Genomic DNA, 21292 nt, shown 5'->3' on the forward strand with positions numbered 1-21292 from the left:
AGGCTGTTAAGACGAATCTCTTCCGGCAGGCCTTCCCAGAATAGAGAACCCGGCCTCAGAAAAAACATCTGGGAATAAGATACTGCCACTCCCATTGATGGTTTGCTGATGTGATGTTGTTGACCTTTTGGTCAGTTTTTAATTTATATGTTTTTCGTTGTTTTTTGCTTGTTTTTAATTCTGCATTGAATTTAATACTTTTTTAAGGAGGGGAGGGCACCAGGGATTTTATATGTGCTGTATTTTTAACTTTGTTAGCCGCCCCGATTGTTCTCAGAGGGGTGGGATACACACAAATATTATTATTATTATTATTATTATTATTATTATTATTATTATTATTATAAATTCCAGCACCTCTGACTTCAGAAATTTAGCACTGATCCCTTTTCTATTGCATAAGATATATATGTTCTATTCTCCCACCAAAAATCAAATCAAATAAATACTCTAGTTGACCTTCTCACTTTCATTCCAGTAAATAGGTATGTTCTCTGTGCTGCATCTACATTGCCCCCCTCCCCCAGAGAAAGTAGAAGGCCACATGTCATTCCATACCCATCCTGCAAATAAATATTTAAAAATCAATTCTACCACCCCCAAATATCCCCCAAAACCATCCAGGGGCTTCTTGTTTTATGGAAAGATCTCTCCGTTCCAGACCCACGGATAAAAAAAATTCAGGACTTCAAGTCCCTTTCTTCCTAATGGCAGTGTGCCATTAAGCCATGCTAGCACAGCCAGATGCATTCATCACCTTTGGGACAACAGGGATTGTTGTCTGTGGATGCTGAAATCCACAAATGGCAAGCCTGCAGATGGCAAGGTCTCATTGTAATTGTGTAGTGTGACAGGGCACCTGGCTTTGATGTCATTGATGTGGCCTGTTTACACAATATACAGAAATATCAGCCCAGTTTCAGCCCTGGGATATATATTCCTCAGATCTGGAACAAAACTTTCAGCTGGGGCTCTTACTTCTTATCAGGTGTTCCACAGCTTCATCCCGACCATATGCATCCCGATATGCTTCCGGACCACAGAAACATTTGTACAACCCTCCATGTTCTTGGCTCACATTAGCAATGGAAAATATATGACTTCTAAAGCCACCCTTGGGAGTCCCAATCTTTTTTCCATTTTTTACTAAAGAGACAGGAAGCTTTGCGCTGAACGTGTCATTACACTTGATGGTGGCATTTTTTCCAAGTGGGACTATCACAGTAGGATACAGTTGGCTGGATGGAACCACGAGCATCTTGCTGGATTAACAAAACAAAACAAAATAAAAAGGACAGAATCATATTTTGGGAAAGAGGGGATGAGAAGGTACCACAAAAGCTATCTTTTTAATGTGAAAGCATTCATCCTATCCATTTCCTCTCCGGAATTAGTAGTGGGTTATTCAAAAATGACTGTGTAAACTAAGTTTTTGTCAAACAAAATATGAGCCCAGGTCCACATATCCTCAGCTGTCTGCCCTGCAGATGTGCTGGACTCCAACTCTCACCATCCTCAGACAGTATTGTAAGGATATCTGCTCAACTTTTGGGGAATATTAATTAGCTCAACATACCAATATGGGGCTCCTTACAAGTACCCTTTTCGGATCGAATCCCAGCAGTGTTTACGAAGGGACCAGAACTTCCAGGAACTGACACAAAGGCAAAGTCTTTGAATTTTAATCTAGTTTATTGATGCACAGGGGGACACACTCACACACATACATTCACTCATGCAATCACTCAAGGCTAATAGAAGAAAAGGGAGGAAAAATGGAAAGAGAACACAAGGCCTTCTAATGGAAATACTCGCCTGCAATGGTTTCCCTCGGAATCAAGGTAGCTGCAGCAACACTGAAGGAAAATGGGAAAAGGGGTACGTGGAACCAGGAGAAGCAGACTGACAAAGTGCCTGCCTGCCACCAACATGGAACTTCGAACAAAGGAAAAACTGGACTTTAAATAGGTTCCCAGTCACGTAGTCAGTAGAGGCTGTTGTCCTACATCAAAGTAAACCAAATTTACACATCACTTGATCTATAGGCATCCTTTGCCATGGGAAAACGATTGTTGCCAGAATGGCTTGTGTCTGTGAAACATCTCTCCGTCATAAATCTGTCTCCTAGGTGTGAAGGAATCTTTCCTGTTTGCAACTCCTAACTAAGGCTGGCTGCCTACGTGGTCTCTCCGCTTTCAGGTCATGGCAGCCAAGGGGCAGCTCCCATAATGCCTTTCCATTAGGGTCATCAGGAGACATACTTCACCCTATAGATGCAGAACTTGCTTGGAGGCTCCTATGATCAAGTGATGCCAGGGAAAGGGGGCCACCTGATTACCTCCACAGATGCATTTTGGGATAGGGATTTTGGGGGTATTTTTATAAAATTCCAGACTTGATAACAGTATGGCCAATGTAATGCTGGCTTGGGAATTTTGGCAGATGTATGAGCCAACACATTTGGTTGGGAAAGGCTACTTTAACACATTCTTAGTTGATATCTAATAAGCTATATAGATATCTGATGTGACCATTCAAATTGCAGAATTATTGCACTATTATCCCACTTTAGCTGTGGTGGTTTCATCCTACAGATTCCTAGGATTGCCAGTTTAGGGAGGGACATTTAGAATTTTCAGCCAGAGAGGTCCAGTGTCTCACTGAATTACAAACCCCAGGATACCATAGAATCAAAGCATGGCAGTTAAAGTGAAATAATAACACTATAAATCTGCAGTGTGAATGGGCCCCAGGAAGTCAGCTCTCCTTATTTTAGGATGCAAAAGTTGTTCCTTTAGGCAAGGAAAGCCTATGAACAGCATACCTTCATCTAATGTTTGCCATATCATCAAGTCAATCCTTATTCACCAATTCACTTGTTCCACAGCTAGGTTTTGGAAGGAGCTTTAAGCTATCATTGGGTGATCAGACTGCAGAACCTGGCTTGTTAGGGTTGCTGTATTGCCCTGTTTGCCAGGGCCATTTCCACCATTAGCTAGCACATTTCCCCCAATTTTCATTTAACAAAAGGAAATGTCTAACTCTTGTAGAAATAGAGAATCTAGGCAACATGAGCATGAACTCTCCTGTCCAACTATATATATATATATATATATATATATATATATGACAGTGTATATGTATACTGTATGTATTTCCCCCCAGATATCATCTAAGGTGTTTTTTTTTTAATAAAAGGCTCTCTTAAACTGCCAGACAATTTAAATCCTCCCTTGAAGCATAATCAAGAAAATGCCTCCTCAGTTTCACCATCTGTAAATGGGATGGAGAATTACGGGTACAATTGTGCACTCAGCTTTTGCATTGCTTCATACTATTTCAGTTTTGTCAAAGAAACAAGGAAATAGGACTGGCCCTTACCTTTCTAATTTTTCTCCTACCTCATTTTTATCCATCAATAAAACCCATAATATAGTTTAATTTTCTTTCTCTCCTTTTCGCCAACTGCTGGAGGAGTCTAACTTGTTCAAAATTGCTCTCTCCTTCTCTCGCTGTCATGCCACACATGTAGACATACATATTTGTCACTGATAAACAGTGTGGAGAAATTTGAGAGACAATTTCTGCTAAGCCCTAGTTTTTAGCCAATAAAGGCAGTCACGGTTCTAACTGACATATAGGTTAGCAATGATGGCCATATAAATTATAAAGTAAAAGTGGCGCACTCATTGCTGGAAGGAGGAAATATCTGACCCATTTCATATCCTGTTTGGTAATTCCTGGTTAGGAAGCCATGATTGCCCCTGAAAAAAAACAATGAGGAAATACAGCACTTAAGCATGGCTGTGATAAAGCAGATGCATATCCAGTCAAAAAGACAAGATTTGCACATGGCTAAAGCTTTCTAACTTCAGTTTTTATTTTATGCTACAACAACAACAAAAAGATCATTCCCTTACCCAGTTTCACAAACTATTAAGAAATCACTCTGCAAATGCAATCACATTTTATATTTATGTTATTGATATAGTTATTTAAGTATCCTCCTTTTCAGGGCACATTTCCGGGCAAGGTTTCTTACAATATAACCAATCTAATATAAATGCATTTTCAAACAACATTGTAAACCAGGTTACTCAGCACCATCCCGATGTTTAATACTCTGTTTGATACCCCAACAGCCCTACTCAGCATTTCCAACTGTACATGATAAAATTAAAACAGTTGTCTTAGAAATACCACTGAACAGAAATACCACTTAGAAATAATGTTCTAAGATTAAAACTGTAGTCTTAGAAATCTTGACCAGCAAATTTAAAACAGAACTGTAAGCACTAACTTTTCAGTGTCTAGAACTGAATGCAGTTTGTAAAAAAAAAAAAAGTTGTATCTTTAACAGTTGTTTAAAAGCAGCAGCAAAATACAGAAACAAATGCATATTCCGTTGGAAGGAGTTCCAGAAAGCTGAAACCACCCTCAAAAGGCCCTGTCTCTCATACCCACCAATCTAATTGACCTTAGCAGCTGGCTTTTGAATAGGGATCCTATGGACAAGCTCAGAATCCTAAATATGTACATAGTTAACAATTACTGAAATAACACTACTTCCACACTTGTTAACTGTCATCAACTAAACTTCAGTTTATGGCAGCCTTATGAATGAGAGATGTCCAGAAAACCCTGTCATTCACAGCCCTGCTCAGATTATGCAAACTCAGGGCCATGGCTTCCTTCACTGACTCCATCCACTTGTAAACTTTCACACTAGGCTAGGACATATTCTTACCATCGATTCATTTTCCGTCCCGTCACAAGGAGCAACCTGAAAAGAAAAAGCCATTACTAAAACAAGAAGAGATCTCTGCTAGACCACAACATATCTCCATTCAGTTCCCCATCCTAGTACACAAACAGGTGAAATCCTAGGCTGGCCTCCAGAAAGCATTCTCATTGCCTAGAATAGATTCTTCTCCTTCCCACACATGGACAGAATGCAGCGCTGCTCACTATTAAGAAGTCACCTCCATAGCATTTTTCTACCCCAACAGTCTCATTTCAGATAACTAGATACCATCTCTTCCCCCGCCTGCCTCCTATACAACCCATCTTTCTCTGTCATACCGACATATACTGGTCAATGCCCTTCTTTCTAACTATCAACCATGAGTATGGCCTTTGGAGTCCTCACCCCAGTAAAAGGATGGAGAATGTGAGCATCGCAGGAGATAAATGCTAGATCCCATAAAGAGCAAGCTCCAACACTCCTGTCCTCAAGTCTATTGACTGCAATGTTTGGTCTCTCTCTCTCTCTGTGTGTGTGTGTGTGTTGGCCCTCAGATTACATCTGGAGTTACAGAAAACTGACAATAGCATCATCTGACATTAGACCTTGTGCCTCTCAGAGACTCTCAATCAGCAAGAAAGATCTCTTGTGGTCAAATACTGTTCCATGCTATAAGGCTACTGTCATGCACTCGGATAAACAGATCTTTTTAAAACATGTAGTAAATATATGAGAAAAATATCGGATAATGGGATAGACTCAACAGAACAGCTTTACAATCCTGGTCTGAGCAGTTACAATCCATGGTCAAATAAAGATGATTCCACCAAGTGCCATACATCAAAAGAGCATGTGTTCGTGAAGCATCCGAAACAGAAGACGTTGAGCATGTCCTATTTAACTACTAACTATAAGCCACAGTAAGAGCACAGTACCTACAGATAATACTTGATAGAAGTACATACTGGGAACATATTCCCTTCAAGGCACTTAAGATTTTAGATGTGGTGCTGGAGAAGAGCACTGAGGCTACCGTGGAGAAGCTGAAAGGACAAACAAATGGGCCCTTGGAACAGATCAAGTCTGAAATCTCCCTGGAAGCCATGATAATCAAACTGAGGCTGTTGTAATTTGGCCACATCATGAGAAGGCATGAGTCACTAGAAAAGACAGTAATTCTGGGAAAAGTAGAAGGCAGGAGAAAGAGAGGAAGAGTAGACCACATGCTAGATGGAGAGATTCAATTATGGAGGTCATGGGTCCGAATTTGCAGGACCTAAGCAGAGCAGTGGAGGACAGCGGGTCTTGGAGATGTTTCATCCACAGGGTCACCATGATTCATGTTGCAGTTAACAACAACAACAACAATAACAACAACAACACCATTACATTCAGTGATATGTGGGATTTACAATTTATGAGTAACATTAGTACAAAAACATAACTAAGGATTTTATATAGTGTGACAAGGGAGGAGATCAGTGGAGAGGGTGACACCATGAATTACTGTACCAGATGATACCAGCCCTAGTGATGCCACTGCCCTAAACTAGGGAATACGTAGGGGTTGTGAATACAAAGCAGTCGTGAATGTGTAGCCCTGTGCATTCGTAACTTACTTAGTGAATTCTGGCCAATAATAAAAATAATAAGGTTAAATAAATAAATAAATAAATAAATAAATAAATAAATAAATTCCCAACTCTTAATGCAAGCCTCCTCTTTTCCCACAAGAGGGAGCCACTGGATTAAGAATGGCGCATGTAGCATTGCAGAAAACCACTTTCTCAGCATACAGGGGCACATATATGTCCTTCTTCCTGTCACATAATTGTTCTTTGCACAAGGAAAAGTGCAGGAACACCAATGTAACCCAGCATGAAGCATTTTTCATAGGAAGGAGGAAATCAACATTCTACCTTTGATGATGATGATGATGATGATGATGATGATGATGATGATGATTTCTATCTCACCTTTTCCCCAGATTGGGACTCAGAGAGGCTTACAGTGATTAAAAAACGTTGTTAAAAATCTACAAAATACAAAAATTAAAACACCATTAAACAATAAGGAAAAAAATTAAAATCTTGTTAAAACATATATTAAAACACACACACAAAGCAATTAGCTGTATCTAATACCTAGTGTAAGGAGTTTATCACATGGGGGAAATCCCATGCAAAACCGGAATTTAAAAGGTAGAGAAAAAACCACAAAAGCGGGTTGATTTTCACACATGTCATTGTTAAACTTCTGTTAACCCTAACAGAAAGTAAACAAAAGCCACTTCTTTTTACTTTCGGGATATTTCGAAAGAAAAAAGGAGTGGCTTTTGTCTACTTTCCCTCCACTTTCCATTCGGATTAACATTAATTTAACAATGACGTTGTGTGAAAATCAGCCCGCTTTTGTGGATTTTTTCCAATTTAAACCCCCGTTTTTGCATGGGATTTTCCCTATGTGATAAACTCCCATGATGAGCCTTATACTATAACTTAACCCAATGCAACGCATATATTTCCATTGCAGAATTGAGGCTCATATTTTGCCTGGTTGAGACTCAGCTCAGTTTATGCCTAAATAGTATATGCTTAAATAGCATTTGTGAATGCCAGACCTACAATCCCTGGCCTTTACTTTCTGCTCCATGCTCTATCCTACACTGAAACTATACTGGCAAACCAAAAAATAAGAGAGGTTCAACAGCCCATATATATATATATATATATATATATATATATATAAATAATATCTTGAGAGCCTAATGTTTTATGACTTCTACATGTAGATTTCATGTAGATACCCAGTCATCTCTGTTTTAGGTTTTAGATTTCCAGGTTTTAAAAAACAAACTATTTTTGGGTGGATAGAAATTTCTCCTGAAGAAGATATAGACCAGGGGTTCCTAAACTTTGGTCCTCAGAGTGTTTTGGATTCTAGCTTCCAGAATCCCCTGCCAGCTTGGCCAATATTCAGTATTTATTGGAGCTGAAGTCCAAAACATCTGGAAGGCCAGTATTGTCTTTTCAAGGGCTGCTTCCCCCACAACATATTATTCGCAGGTAAGTCCTACAGGGATTTCCACCCGATTCGGGCATCACATTGTAAACTTCGTGGAGTTAGGATGCTACAGAGCCAATCAGAATATGGCTATGCAAGGACATCACTTCAGTCAACATCAAATAAAGCCAAATAAGTAATCAATTGAGAGAGATGTGTGGACGTTTTAATTCTAGCAGTGCCAAAAATGTTTGCAAGAGAAAGTATAGGCTGTTTTCAGTCAGTCTTAGTTATAATAAATATCAGATCTCTGTGAATAATAATAATAATAATAATAATAGTATCCAGGTAGTGTTTAATATGCAATCATTCTTAAAGTTTTCAGACCCCACTGAGAGACGTCTGCAAGCAAATTTCAAAAACCGCACACTGGTTTTGACTAATAAGCGATTTCCACCTGCATTTTTATCATTTTTTGATGTTTGTTACTGTTAATAATGTACGTTATGCTTAATGTAATTGTATGTTAGATTATATATTACCTATGGGATATATGCTTAACTGCTCCAAAAAAATTTCTGGGTTCGCAAGTGCCTTCACCTTTTCACAAGCCTGAACGTTTCCCACCTTTCCCTGATATATGGCAGTTTTTTTGACTGAAAAGGAAATCTCAGTCATGTATTGTAATCAAATTGTCATTCTTTAGAAATGCTAGAAACTGTTTGAAAGGGAGACAGTTCAACAAATTTAGTTATTTACCGTTGCTCCCTGGTAAAAGACAACATTATGAAATTGATTTATTTAACATCACAATGGAAGTCACAACAGAAGATACATTTTCCTTGTTCTATTTTCCTTATTGTGAGTGAAGAGATAATTTCAACACAGAGAAATGTAAGGTAGTGCACTTAGGGCGGAAAAATAAAATGCACAGATATAGGATGGGGGACACCTGGATGAATGAAACTACATGTGAAAGGGATCTGGGAGTCCAAGTAGACCACAAGTTGAACATGAGTGAACAGTGCGATGCGGCAGCTAAAAAGGCCAATGTGATTTTAGGCTGCATTAATAGAAGTATAGTGTCTAGATCAAGGGAAGTAATAGTGCCACTGTATTCTGCTCTGGTCAGGCCCCACCTGGAATATTGTGTCCACTTCTGGGCACCACAATTTAAAAAGGATGTTGAGAAACTGGAGCGTGTTCAAAGGAGGGCGACTAAAATGGTGAAGGGTCTGGAAACCATGTCCTATGAGGAGCAACTTAGGGAGCTGGGGATGTTTAGCCTGGAAAAGAGAAGGCTAAGAGGTGATATGATAGCCCTGTTTAAATACTTGAAGGGATGTCATATTGAGGAGGGAGCTAGCTTGTTTTCTGCTGCTCCAGAGACTAGGACCCGGAGCGATGGATGCAAGCAACAGGAAAAGAGATTCCGCCTCAACATTAGGAGGAACTTCCTGACAGTAAGGGCTGTTTGACAGTGTCATGTTTTTCTCTGCAAAATCAACACATTTTTCACATTCATAAATGACTTGATGCACACTCATTTCTGCCAATGTGGTATAGTGGTTTGTGTGTTGGACTACAACTCTGGAGATTAGAGTTCAATTCCCTAATTAACCATAAAGCTCACTGGGTGGCCATGGGCAAGTCACACTCTCTCAGCCTCAAGGGGAAAGCAATGGTAAATTTCCTCTGAACAAATCTTGACAAGAAAACCCTGTAATAGGGTCACCTTAGGGTCACCATAAGTTGGAAATGACTTGAAGGTACACAACAGCAGCAACAAACACATTTCTGTCTTTATGAAGGGCCCACACTTCAAAATATGATGTTTCCCCTCACATCTTTTAAATTAAAGGAAAGGCTTACCAATGCTCAAGTTATAATAAAAGACGCCTGGCAATCCTAAACCACCCAGGTGTAGTAATATAACAGAGAAGGGCAGCACAGTTCATAGTTTGAACCATTCATGGATTCTAGCAAGATGTTTCTTTCTGATTCCCTCGGAGCATTTTCCATTGCATCGATTTGCAAGCCATAGTGCTTTATTGCTGAGTATAGAGTTAAAAAACAAAACAAATAGAAGGCAAGAGGGAAGCCTGCCAAAGAGAGAATGAAAAGCCTAACAAATTGAGAATTAAAAATTGAAGGAGGGAGTCCACAAATATATAAGAAATACAAAGATGGGCCTCTATCCATCTTTCTTTTCACTTTTCAGTTCTCCCTCTCAGCACCCTAATCTGGCTCCCTCCCTGTCCAGCTGTCCAAAAACAGCTGGACAGGGATACCCAAAATCAGCCAATCCTCAAATGCCATGGGAGGGACTTTTGTCCTTGTCTCCTTTTCAACGGGTGACAAATTGTCCAGGGATTAGCTGAGATCTGCATCCCCAACAGTTGGTCTGAGGGAGCAAAGCAGAGAAGAAGGCAGAGAGAGAAGAAGAAGAGGGCATCCTTGACAGACAGGAGGAGAGAATCAAGGGGAAAGAGGAGGTGAAAAAGAACAAGAAGGAAAAAAGAGAGTGGCAAAACATACAGTGTGACTAAGGAAGAGGAAGAGCGAGTAGGAACCAATGAATGTATTCTGTGAAAAGATGCTGGGGGGCTGTCCAAGTACCATGGGGTAAGTGGTTTCTTTGCAAAGCATTGTCCAGGGAGAGAAACTCAAGGACTGGGGCTGCATTTGCACTGTAGAAATAATCCTGTTTGATACTGCTTTAACTGTCATGACTCAGTGCTGTGGAATCCTGGGATTTGGTAGGGGTACCAGTGCTCTCTGAGAGAGAAGGCTAAATGCTTCACAAAGCTACAGTCCCCAGAATTCCATAGCATCGAGCCATGACAGCTCGAGTGATGTCAAACTAGATTATTTCTGCAGAGCAGATGACAGCAAGGGAAACTGGTAAAATAGATTGTTTGTGGGTTTTTGGACAACTGTGGTCTTTGGGTCATTTTAGGTCCCTTGGCCCGAATGAGCTGATGTTGACTCTCTAGATGCCAACCCAATCCAAGAAGACTCTTGTAGAAACTAATAGAAACACATTAGCAATCCAAGTGGGTAGATGGAATAGTGGAACAAAGAGTTATGGAACAGTGGCAAACAATCCAAAGCAAGTGTAGGCAGAAACACATTTGCATTGGGTGTGACGCTATAAAGTTTCTAGGAAAAGAAGATGTAATCTATTTTCATCACTAGAAGACAGAGAGTCTGAGAGGCAGAGAAGACAGGGAGAAAATGGACAGATGGAATAAGGAAAGAGGTATGTATGGCAGTAAAAGATTAAAGGTTAGAGGTCAGTACCTATATGTGTGGAGAGAGAAATATGGGACTCTGTGTAGATAGACAGGTATAAAGAGAAGGCAGGCAAGGAGGAGTGAAACAGAAGTGATGTATTTGTGTTGCAGGCAGAGTCGGGTTGCAAAGGCAAACAAGCCATTGCACTCAGTGCATAATCATGGACTATTTATCACCTGTTTGTCCTTCTGTAAAATGAAAATGCTTGTCATTTCCCTTCCTTTGCTCTTTGTGAAAATGCAATGCAACTTCTTATGAAAAGGATTACTAGAATGTGTCCTACCTGAGACTGTCCTTGAAGACTGCTCAGAAACTTCAGATAGCATTAAACTGCCCAAATCTTAAATTCACAGTTTCTCCTGGTTCCCCAAGTTCAGCACTTGCCGATCAAGGGATATATCTTTTCATATGGAATGCTTTGTCTGACATTGGACTAGTCTGACATTAGACTTTGGCCCCATACAGACAGGCCAAAATAAAGCTGCATATACTGTTTAAATGTTGCATGCATCCTACGAGTCCTGAAGCCACGCCGAAGCCACGATCTAGTCCTAAGGACTGGAGCACAGCTTTGGTGCAGCTTCCGGACTCTTAGGACGCACGCATCATTTAAACAGCATACCTCCGAAGCAGCTTTATTTTGGCAGTCTGTATGGGGCCTTTATTTCTTTCTGGAGCCAATTGAAAACTTGTTTCATTGCTTGGTCCTTTTAGCTTTTTATTTTATTTTTTTAAAATGATGACATTGTTTTGGTGCTGCTCTGTTTGTTGTTGTGCGCCTTCAAGTGATTTCTGAGCTATGGTGATCCCAAGGCGAACATCTCACGGGCTTTTCTTGGCAAGGTTTGTTCAGAGGGAGGGTTGCCATTGCCTTCCTCTGAGGCTGAGAGAGTGTTACTTGAACAAGGGCAGCCCGTGGGTTTTCATGGCCGAATTTGAACCTGGTCTCCAGAGTTGTAGTCCAAGACCCAAACTGCTTTGCCACGCTGGCTTCTTCTGATGCTGAAGTTTTTACTATTTTTATGACATTTTGGTTATTTATTTAAGTAGTGTTTAGAAATTATTCTTCATGAATACCATGTTTGGGTATTGTTGGTTTTTAATTGTCAACCACTTTTGGACTAAATTGTCAGGTAAAAAATCTTTGCAGTACACAAGCCAAGGTGTTAGCAGGTTCCACTGGAGGCAGCATTTTAAACTCCAGACTTATCTGTACCCTATTCAAGCATGACTTTGGTATCAACCCCTATCCACGAAGGCTGGGGAAACATTAGCATTGATCTGGGTCCCTCCAGGTGAAGTTTTCCAAAGGGAGTCATGCTTTCCTTATTCTTGTGGCTGTGGCACCTATTTCCAACCCACTGTCCTCTAGACATGTTAAAGTACAGTGGGCCCTTGGTATCTGCTGGGGTTTGGTTCTAGGACCGCCCGTGAATACCAAAATCTGTGGATGCTCAAATCCCATTAAATAAAATGATATTGGTAAAATGGTATCCCTTATATAAAGGTTTGCTTTTTGATTTTACACACACACGAATATTTTCAAGTCAGGATGCTTGAGCCTTGAATCCATGAATAAAGAATCTGTGGATACAGAGAGCCAATTGCACAATTCTCACATTGGAACCTCCAGTTCAATACGTACATCTATAGGGCACCAGGTTGAGGAGGGCTGATCTTCAGGTCCAAAATACGCTACAGAAATCATCCAGTTTGAGACCGCTTTAACAGCCCTGGATAAATGCTAGGAAATTCTTGGAACTACAATTTTTGTGAGACATTGAACCAGGGCAGTTAAAGCAGTCTCAAACTGGATTATTTCTGCAGTGTGTTTTGGACCATAAACACCTAGGATTGTGACCTCTTGGAATCAATAATAATTGCTTTTGCCATATAATCTGGATCACTCACCCAGCTAGAGGGTAAAATGCTTGGAAGACACAGGGAGATGGATTTGACTTTCATGCTCTGTGACTGATTCACAGAATCATAGAATCATAGAATCTTGGAACTGGAAGGGACCACAAGAGTAATCTAATCCAACACTCTGCCATGGAGGAATACACAATTACAGCAGTTGTGAAAGATGTCCGGCCAACCTTTGTTTAAAGATATCCAGAGAACAAGAATCTATCACCCTCTGACACAGTCCATTCCACTGTCAAAATGCTCAGTAAAAACATTCTTCCTAATGCTAGGCAGAATCTCAATTATTGTCATTTGAATCCATTGGCTCCTGTTCTAGTCTCTCAAGCAACAGAAAACAAGTTTGCTCCATCCCTTCAAAATATTTAAAGATAGCTATCGTGTGACATCTCAGCCTCCTTTTCTCCAAGCTAAATACACCCAGCTCTATCAGTCATTCCTCATAAGGTTGGATTGCTGGATCTGGGGGAAAATATTCCACAAAATAAATTAGAACTGATCTCCTGGAGAATGGGATGGGGGTGATTCACCTCCCTAATGTGCAGTGGATCACTTGCTCTATTTACATTCTAGATGAATGTCGGATTGCTCTTTCTTTGTGTTGGTTGCACACTTTGGTCTGGTTGTGTTCCACCTTCATTGCTCAGAAAGTAACTAGTTTTATGTAACAGTGCTGGAATTTTGGAAGATAAAATAGCATTGCCTTTATCGTACTACAACCAAACTTTGGGCATTTTTGCTGCAGGGATGAGAATCAGTGAGTGGGTTACTGCATGGAATTTAAGGGGCTTGTTTCACTGAGTTCAATATCTTTGAGCCTTATGGGCTATGTGACATAAGAAGCTTTTATCTATGTACAAATAGTTTCAGCAGTCCTCAGGAATACCTTCATCAAGCAGATCCTGCAAACAGCAGTATAATGTGATTGTTAAAAGTATTAGACTAGGAACAGAGAGGTCTAAGTTTTTAAAGTCCTAGTTCAGCCAAGTAGCTGACCTAACCTACTATTTCTTAGCTTACCCTACCTCAAAGGATTGTTGTGAAGATTAAATGGCTGCATGGAAACTTTAGATTCAGAGGCAGTATTTCACTAATTTATGGGTATCAACATAGTATAGGGCCTACAAAACCTGTTTGTTGGCCTACTGCTGAGCTAAGAAAAGTTCGTATTTTGAAATAGATATCCCATAATCCCTCAGGCAGCTGGGAGATTCTAGAAGTTGTAATGCAAAAAGTAACGTTAATGAATTCTAGCCTTCTAGAGGGATGTGAATGGCAAATGTGAAGTCTGATGCTGAACTAGATCAGCCCTTGGTCCAATCCTGCAGCTTTCTCAAGACATGAGCTATATATTTTTGTAGTCTAAATGTAGAATTTTACACTTGTCTCTGCTGAATTTCATTTTATGCTTGTGACATTTGAGCCCAGTTTTCAAGTTTATCCAGGTCCTTTTGAATTCTCTTCCCATCTTCCAATGTACAAGACACCCAATTTTGTATCATCTGCAAATTTGATAAGGATTCCCTCCACATCATCATCTAAGGAGATTTTCGCATGCAAAATCCATGTCAGGACAGACATGCATTGCAACCATCAGCAATGGATTTTATCACAATGCCCAGTGCCCAGGAAGTAGGCAGTTCATATCCAACCTGGACTTCTCAGACAGCTTTTCAAGAACAGTGTGATAAGATCCGTCACTGACAGTTACAACCTGCTTCTATCTCAGCACGGATTTTTCATGCGATAATCTCCTAAATCACTGAAATATTGGAGAGTGTCAGCCCCAGGCCAGGACCCTATGGCACTACATTTGATACCTCCTTCCAGTTTGAAGCCAATGATGACAACTCTTTGAGTTCATGTTTTCCAACCAATTATGCATCCATCTGATGATGTTTCCATCCATTCCATATTTAGTCAGTTTGCTAATCAAAGTATCATGGAATACCTTATCAAATTGCTGAAATCCACATAAAAGAGTACAGTATAAATTTCTGAAGGTTACCCAATGGGTTCCCATGGCCTCACGAGGACTAAACCCATGTCTTGTGAAATCCTAGTCGGCACTCAAACCATTCTGGCTTATTGAACCTATCTGTTGATGTTGTTGTGTGCCTTCAAGTCATTTCCATCTTATGGTAAACCTAAGGCCAACCTATCACAGGGTTCATTTGGCAAGCTTTGCTCAGAAGAGATTTGCCATTGCCTGAGAGAGTATGACTTGCCCAAGGTCCCCCAGTGGATTTTTCCATTTAAAACAATCTGTTTTCTAGTGGCATGGGTACCCTTGGAAAGCAACTAACACCCACAAATAGTAGCGAGCCATGGTGTAGTTTAGCTCTTGGACTTTTTTCACAGGAAGAACAGTGATGTTATCTGTCAGAGTAACGGATGAATTTTTCAGGCTCTGGCAAGTGTACATGGTGATATTAAGTCTTTCTGTTTGACTGTTTGACAAGTTGACTATTTTTGACAATTCTGACTATTGTTTGTGACAGGTTATCATATGGGAAGACAGAGGATGAAGAAAGGAATCAAGAGAGTCTTTCCTTTCCACTGATGGAATTCCTACTTCACTTAATAGTTTAAAAGGTAAAACATCTTGGCAAGATTATTTGCATTTCTAATTATTTGCATTTCTAATTGTTGTATTTTAGCTGTCTGAAGAACTTTTGTTAAAATGTAGGTCTCATCACACTACACAATTATAGCACTATGAATCCGCTTAAATTGCCATGGTACCATCCTACAGAATGCTAGCATTTATACTTTGGTGAGGCTTTAGAGATCTCTGGCAGAAAATTCGAAATACTCCTCCCTAAACGAAGCGCCTGAACAGACAGGCCAAAATAAAGCTGCTTCGAGTCACTTACATATACTTCTAATGTTATTTAAATGATGCATGCGTCCTAAGAGGCCGGAAGCTGTGCCAAAGCCATGCTTCAGTCTTAAGGACTGGAGTGCAGCTATGGCACAGCTTCTGGCCTCTTAAGATGTGTGTGTCCTTTAAACAGCATACCTCTAAAGTGACCCAAAGCAGCTTTATTTTGGCCTGTCTGTCTGGGCCCTAAAACTTCCAGAAATCTATATGATGTTGCTATGACAGTTAAAGTGAAATTGGACATTTCTGCACACAGTTTTAATCTGCGAGTACGCCAGGAAAAGAGTGGCTTTGGTGATACTGATCACATGATGCTGCCTGTGACCCATAGCTGCCCTGTCCCTGACCTGTCCTTCATAAATGGGGCAATCCTGTGAACAAGCTGGCAAATGCACAAGTTCACCAGAGCAAAATGTTGCTCCCGGGGCAATTGTGCAATTGCCAATCACGTGGTGTCAATGTCCCCTTCTTCTCCCGTCCCCTCTCCCTCTTGCTATTCCCAAGCATCCTGATTATTGTATATACTCTTGTATTTGTCTAAAAATTATAGTCGGAAAAAATCGACCCAAAAAACCTGAGTCACCTTATCCACGGGTCAATATAAGTACTGTACTTTAACTCTTACTTTAAGGAATCATCCATCCTCTAGTGAAAGGCAAGAGCATAATCCGTCTTGGAAGCACTGACTCCCCTCTACTCTCTCATCCATCCAGCTTTTAGGGTGAGCACAAACAATTATGCCTGCTGGAATTTTGTAAGTTCTTTGGCATCATTTTCCTTTGCTCCATCCTTTAGATTCTTTGTTACATGACCCTTATCAATATCCATAGGTTTGGTCCCAAAACTTGTCCTTGACTTAAATTTGAGATCAAATTATAGTTGCATATATATAGTACAGTGGGCTCTTCTCTTACGCAGGGGATCCGTTCTGGACACACACACACCTGTGTAAAAAAAAAGTGTAAGCTTGAGCTCCATTGGAAGTAATGGGGCTCATGCCTGCCGCGTGCCCCATTACTTCTTCCGGGGCTGGAAGCCGCATATGACGTGCCCACATATGACGCAGGCACACTGTACTTTTATTTTTCTTTTCTATTTATTTATTTTCTTATTTTCTTTCTTTCCTTCTTAAGACATCAATCAGGGCAGCTATGTAATTGCACACACAAAAAAGAGGGACCCCCCAAAAACGTAAAGGTATGCTGGATGGGACATAAGGCAGGGAGATAGGATTCAGGGAGAGATCAGGAAGAAAGCATGATGGGGACAACAGGCTCAGTTATGCAGCTGTGAAAGGTGTAGTGATGGCTGCCTAGAAAGTGGCATGTTCCCATTTTCTTTTACTTGAGTGACTGCTGGGAAAACGGGACTGGTGCAGAAGAGTCCTACAAGTCTTTCACCTGCCTTTTTTCATCCAACTGTTTACCAGAATGGGAACTCAGTGGCCCTCCAGATGTTGCTGAGCTGTAATTCCCCAAATCCTTCACTAGCTAGAATGTTGGCAAGGATTGATAGAAGCTGCAGTTCAACAATATCTGGAATGAGACCAATTCCCTATCCCTGCTCTGAAAGGAAAATACTGGTGGTCAGAGTCTTCTCCCACATCCATTTCTAGATGTTACTCTATTAAAAGCAATTATATTGCTCCCAGCCCTTGGAGATACTGGGGGAACTGGAACAATGATTGATAAAATCCTCTTCTCATTCTTGCTAACTTACCAGGTATGAAGCCATGCCACCACAAACCCCACACACACACATAGAGAGAGAGTGTGAGAGAGTCAGGCTAGTATTGTTAGGCTTCTTCCGTTCCTGTTTGTTATTAACCAATATAGACTTGAAGTCTCTCATAGGATCGGCATTAGTCGAAGTCAACTTTATGGCAACCCTTTGCATGAGAAACTTCCAAGTTACCTTATCCTCAACAGCCCTGATCAAGTCTTGCAAACTCAGGACCATGGCTTCCTTGATTGAGTCTATCCTTCTGTAAAGGTGGTTTTCCTCTCCTCCTTCTGCTTTCTATCTTACCAAGCATTATTGTCTTTTCTAGCATGTCATGTTTTTTCATGATATGGCCAAAGTACAGCAGTCTCACACAGTTTCATCATCTTGGCTTCTAGTGAGAGTTCTGGCTTGATGTGCTCCAGGACCCATGTATTTGTCTTTCTAACAGTCCATACTATCCCTAGAACTCTTCTCCAGCACCACATTTCAAAGTTAATTATCTTCTTATCAGCTTTCTTCACTGTCCAGCTTTTACAACCATACATAGAAACGGGATATATGTTGCCACAGACAGTTCTAACTTTAGTATTCAGTGAGATATCATGACACTTCAGGACCGGACTTATGTCCAATTTCTGTTGCTTCTTGCCCTCCTTAGACAGAGAGCTTCTGCTTTTCCACACTCTGACAAGTTGGCACACGCACCCAGCATGAGCAGGACTTGGCTGAGGCAGCAGCTCTGTGGATGTCAGCAGTTTGGCACGGGGCTGAACACTTGATGGGGATCAGAGAGTGTGAGAGGCTTAGGACAGGCAACAAAGGATGGAGTGAGTGGTAATAGCCACCTCCATCTCAAGCACTCCCAATGTCAATCCAGTCTCTTTAAGAAACTGGATGTGATTTCATGCAGTAGTGCTTTGAGGGCATGACGTCAGTGCAAAGTGAAGGGCTTACCTTGGCAAAATGTGCACAAGCCCTCCCCACCCACCCCAAAAAAACCCAGTAGGGCAGATTTACTACATTTTGAAGCAAGTAGGGGGCCAGTGTGATGTAATGGTCTGAGTGCTGGACTAGGACACTAGAAACAGGGTTCGAATCCCACCCCAGCCATGGAAATCCACTGGGTGACCTTGCACAAGTCATACTCTCTCAGCCTCAAAGGATGGCAATGGCAAACCCCCTTTGAAGAAACTTGCCGAGAAAACCCTGTGGCCTTAAGATCTCCATTAGTCGGAAACAACTGGAAAACACACAAGAACAACAACAACAACAACAACAAAAGTTAATAAGCATTACAATTTCAAATGTTGGCAGAGGCTGTTATACATGCAATGTGTAAAAGTATCTGTCTATGCCACTGATTTTGGTCAAAGAAAGCTACTGTGCAAGCATATTCATTGTGCATAGATTGGTTAATTCTTCAGTCAGTGAGCTCAGGCGAGGAATTTGCTTATTGGTTTCAGCTGAGAAAACTGAGGTCCAAAAAAAACAACCTTACATGATTTTCTCACATTGTTTGCCCTTACCTAGGTGTGTGGTGTTTTTCTTTTTATTAAATCACCAACAGCTTGTGGGAGGGAGGGGGTTAGATCAAGACTCTTCCTCCAGCTGGATGTTACCTGAAACAAAAAGAACAAGGGAGGAAGTACAGAAATATGGAAATACTCCTTCTGAGTAGTGTGAATATTGAGGAGGGAGCTAGCTTGTTTTCTGCTGCTCCAGAGAACAGGACCCGGAACAATGGATGCAAACTGCAGGAAAAGAGATTCCACCTCAACATTAGGAGGAACTTCCTGACAGTAAGGGCTGTTCGACAGTGGAACATACTCCCTTGGAGTGTAGTGGAGTCTCCTTCCTTGGAGGTCTTCAAGCAGAGGCTGGATGGCCATCTGTCGGGGATGCTTTGACTTGGATTCCTGCATGGCAGGGGGTCGGAATGGATGGCCCTTGTGGTCTCTTCAACTCTACGATTCTATGATTCTATGAATTTTTTGAAATTTGGGAGCTTATCACACAGCTTTTAAAATTGACTTACCGCTCCCGAATTGAATTCTAATTCAGGGTCAGTAAGTTGATTTTAAAAGGTGTGTGATAAGCCCCATAGGAAGTATTATTTCATAATAGAATCTTTTCTTTATGACTCCTGAAATTGTGTTATGGGATGAGTTTAGTGAAGATAGGACTGGTTACAAGTCTATACCAGACCCCTTCTTGCAGACTCATTCTTGTGCTTTGACTTTCTCAGACCATTTTTAACTTTTCCTGTAACCGCAAACATTTATTTCATTTTCTTAATATCATCAAAGTATCGAATGTTGGAGATGGAAGAGACCAACCCAGTTACTCAGTAATCTGCATATACTCAGTGTTACATTTATTTTGGTCCCTCTAAGGGTGACCTAGGCTGAATACTGTTGTTGTTGTTGTTAATTGCCATCAAGTTGACTTTGATTTATGGTGACCCTATGAATGTGAGATCTTCAGGTCACCCTTTTATCAACAGCCCTGCTCAGCTCTTGCAAACTCAAGTGTGTCCATCTGTAATGCCATTTTCCTCCTTTCCTACTGTCTTCTACCTTGTCTAGCATTATTATTTTTCCTATTGAGCTATGGCCAAAGTACCGAAAGCTTCAGTTTAGTCATCTTGGCTTCCAGATAGAGTTCAGGCTTGATTTGCTCTTGGACTTATTGTGCCGCATTTGCATGCAATAAATATCTTTCTATCTCTCTTTATTAGCTTTATTATCCCTGGTTTATAACATTTGAAGGCCAATTTGCTAATTACAGTGGGCCCTTCCTATATACAGATTATCCATTCTGGACCCTTCCCCCTGGTGTATGGGGGAAAATGCATATGCTGGAATCCTATTGATTCCTATGGCAGCACACACCCATGTGCAGCAGCGCACACGTACCTGTGGTGCACACACAATTTTGTCCTCCTGGGCTTGCCGTACATGTAAGCTTAAAGCCGCGTACAGCAAGCCCATGTATGGTGGGGGCACGCTGTACTTCCCTCCATATTTAGGTGCCTGTCACTTCCTCACTTTTTCTTTTTTAAAAAGTTATACTTCATTTGAGGGAAGTTCACATGCCCCTAACCATGTTTGAAATTGCCTGTTGAATGTAGTCCATGTATCTGTCTCTCTGCCACCAGCAACAAGCAGCACTGGCATACAGCTAATACATGTAGTAGAAGATCCTCTCATAGCAAGGATATGGGTAGAATGATTAAATATTATTCTACTCAGATGTAGCATCTCTTGAAGCAAGAGATCTTCTGTTTCTAGTCCTCAAGATATTTAGAATATTTGCCTGAATGCACTGTCCTCTGAATTATAGACCCAGAGGGAAGCATAATAATAATAATAATAACTTTTTTTAATAATAATAACTTTATTACAGCCATTTGGCCAGCACAATTACAAAATTCCAATTTAAAATACAACATAGGTTCATGTACAGGCAGATTGGAGAGTATAAACAAATGATAGTTTATAAAAAGTAAGGATAAACTTCATCATAATATCCAGCTGTTCCAATTTGGCAGGGACAGTCCCAGCTAATCACCTGTCATCCCTTTTTTTTCCAGCTGTTTTTAAAATGTCCTCCATCCATATTCCCCCTCCTCTTTGTCCTCAGCCTACATCAATTGCTACAAACTGAGTTGAAAATGCAAAAGTAGTTTGCACTCACTTAACTCAGCAGACAAG

The 21292-nt window shown here is 40.7% G+C and overlaps 1 protein-coding gene across 1 annotated transcript in view; it reads left to right on the forward strand.

The window, feature by feature from the left end:
• The first annotated feature begins 10139 nt into the window (after positions 1-10139).
• Positions 10140-21292, forward strand: part of LOC149303675 (ATP-sensitive inward rectifier potassium channel 14-like) — a 43664-nt gene continuing 32511 nt past the window's right edge. The window contains exons 1-2 of the mRNA XM_089479642.1: positions 10140-10372; positions 15472-15565. The gene's annotated coding sequence lies outside the window, so the exon portion shown is untranslated. The remainder of the gene's footprint in view (positions 10373-15471; positions 15566-21292) is intronic.

This window comes from Sceloporus occidentalis, unplaced genomic scaffold, assembly GCF_023333645.1.
Source record: "Sceloporus occidentalis isolate IW3139 unplaced genomic scaffold, rSceOcc1.0.p SCAF_14, whole genome shotgun sequence".
NCBI lineage: Eukaryota > Metazoa > Chordata > Lepidosauria > Squamata > Phrynosomatidae > Sceloporus > Sceloporus occidentalis.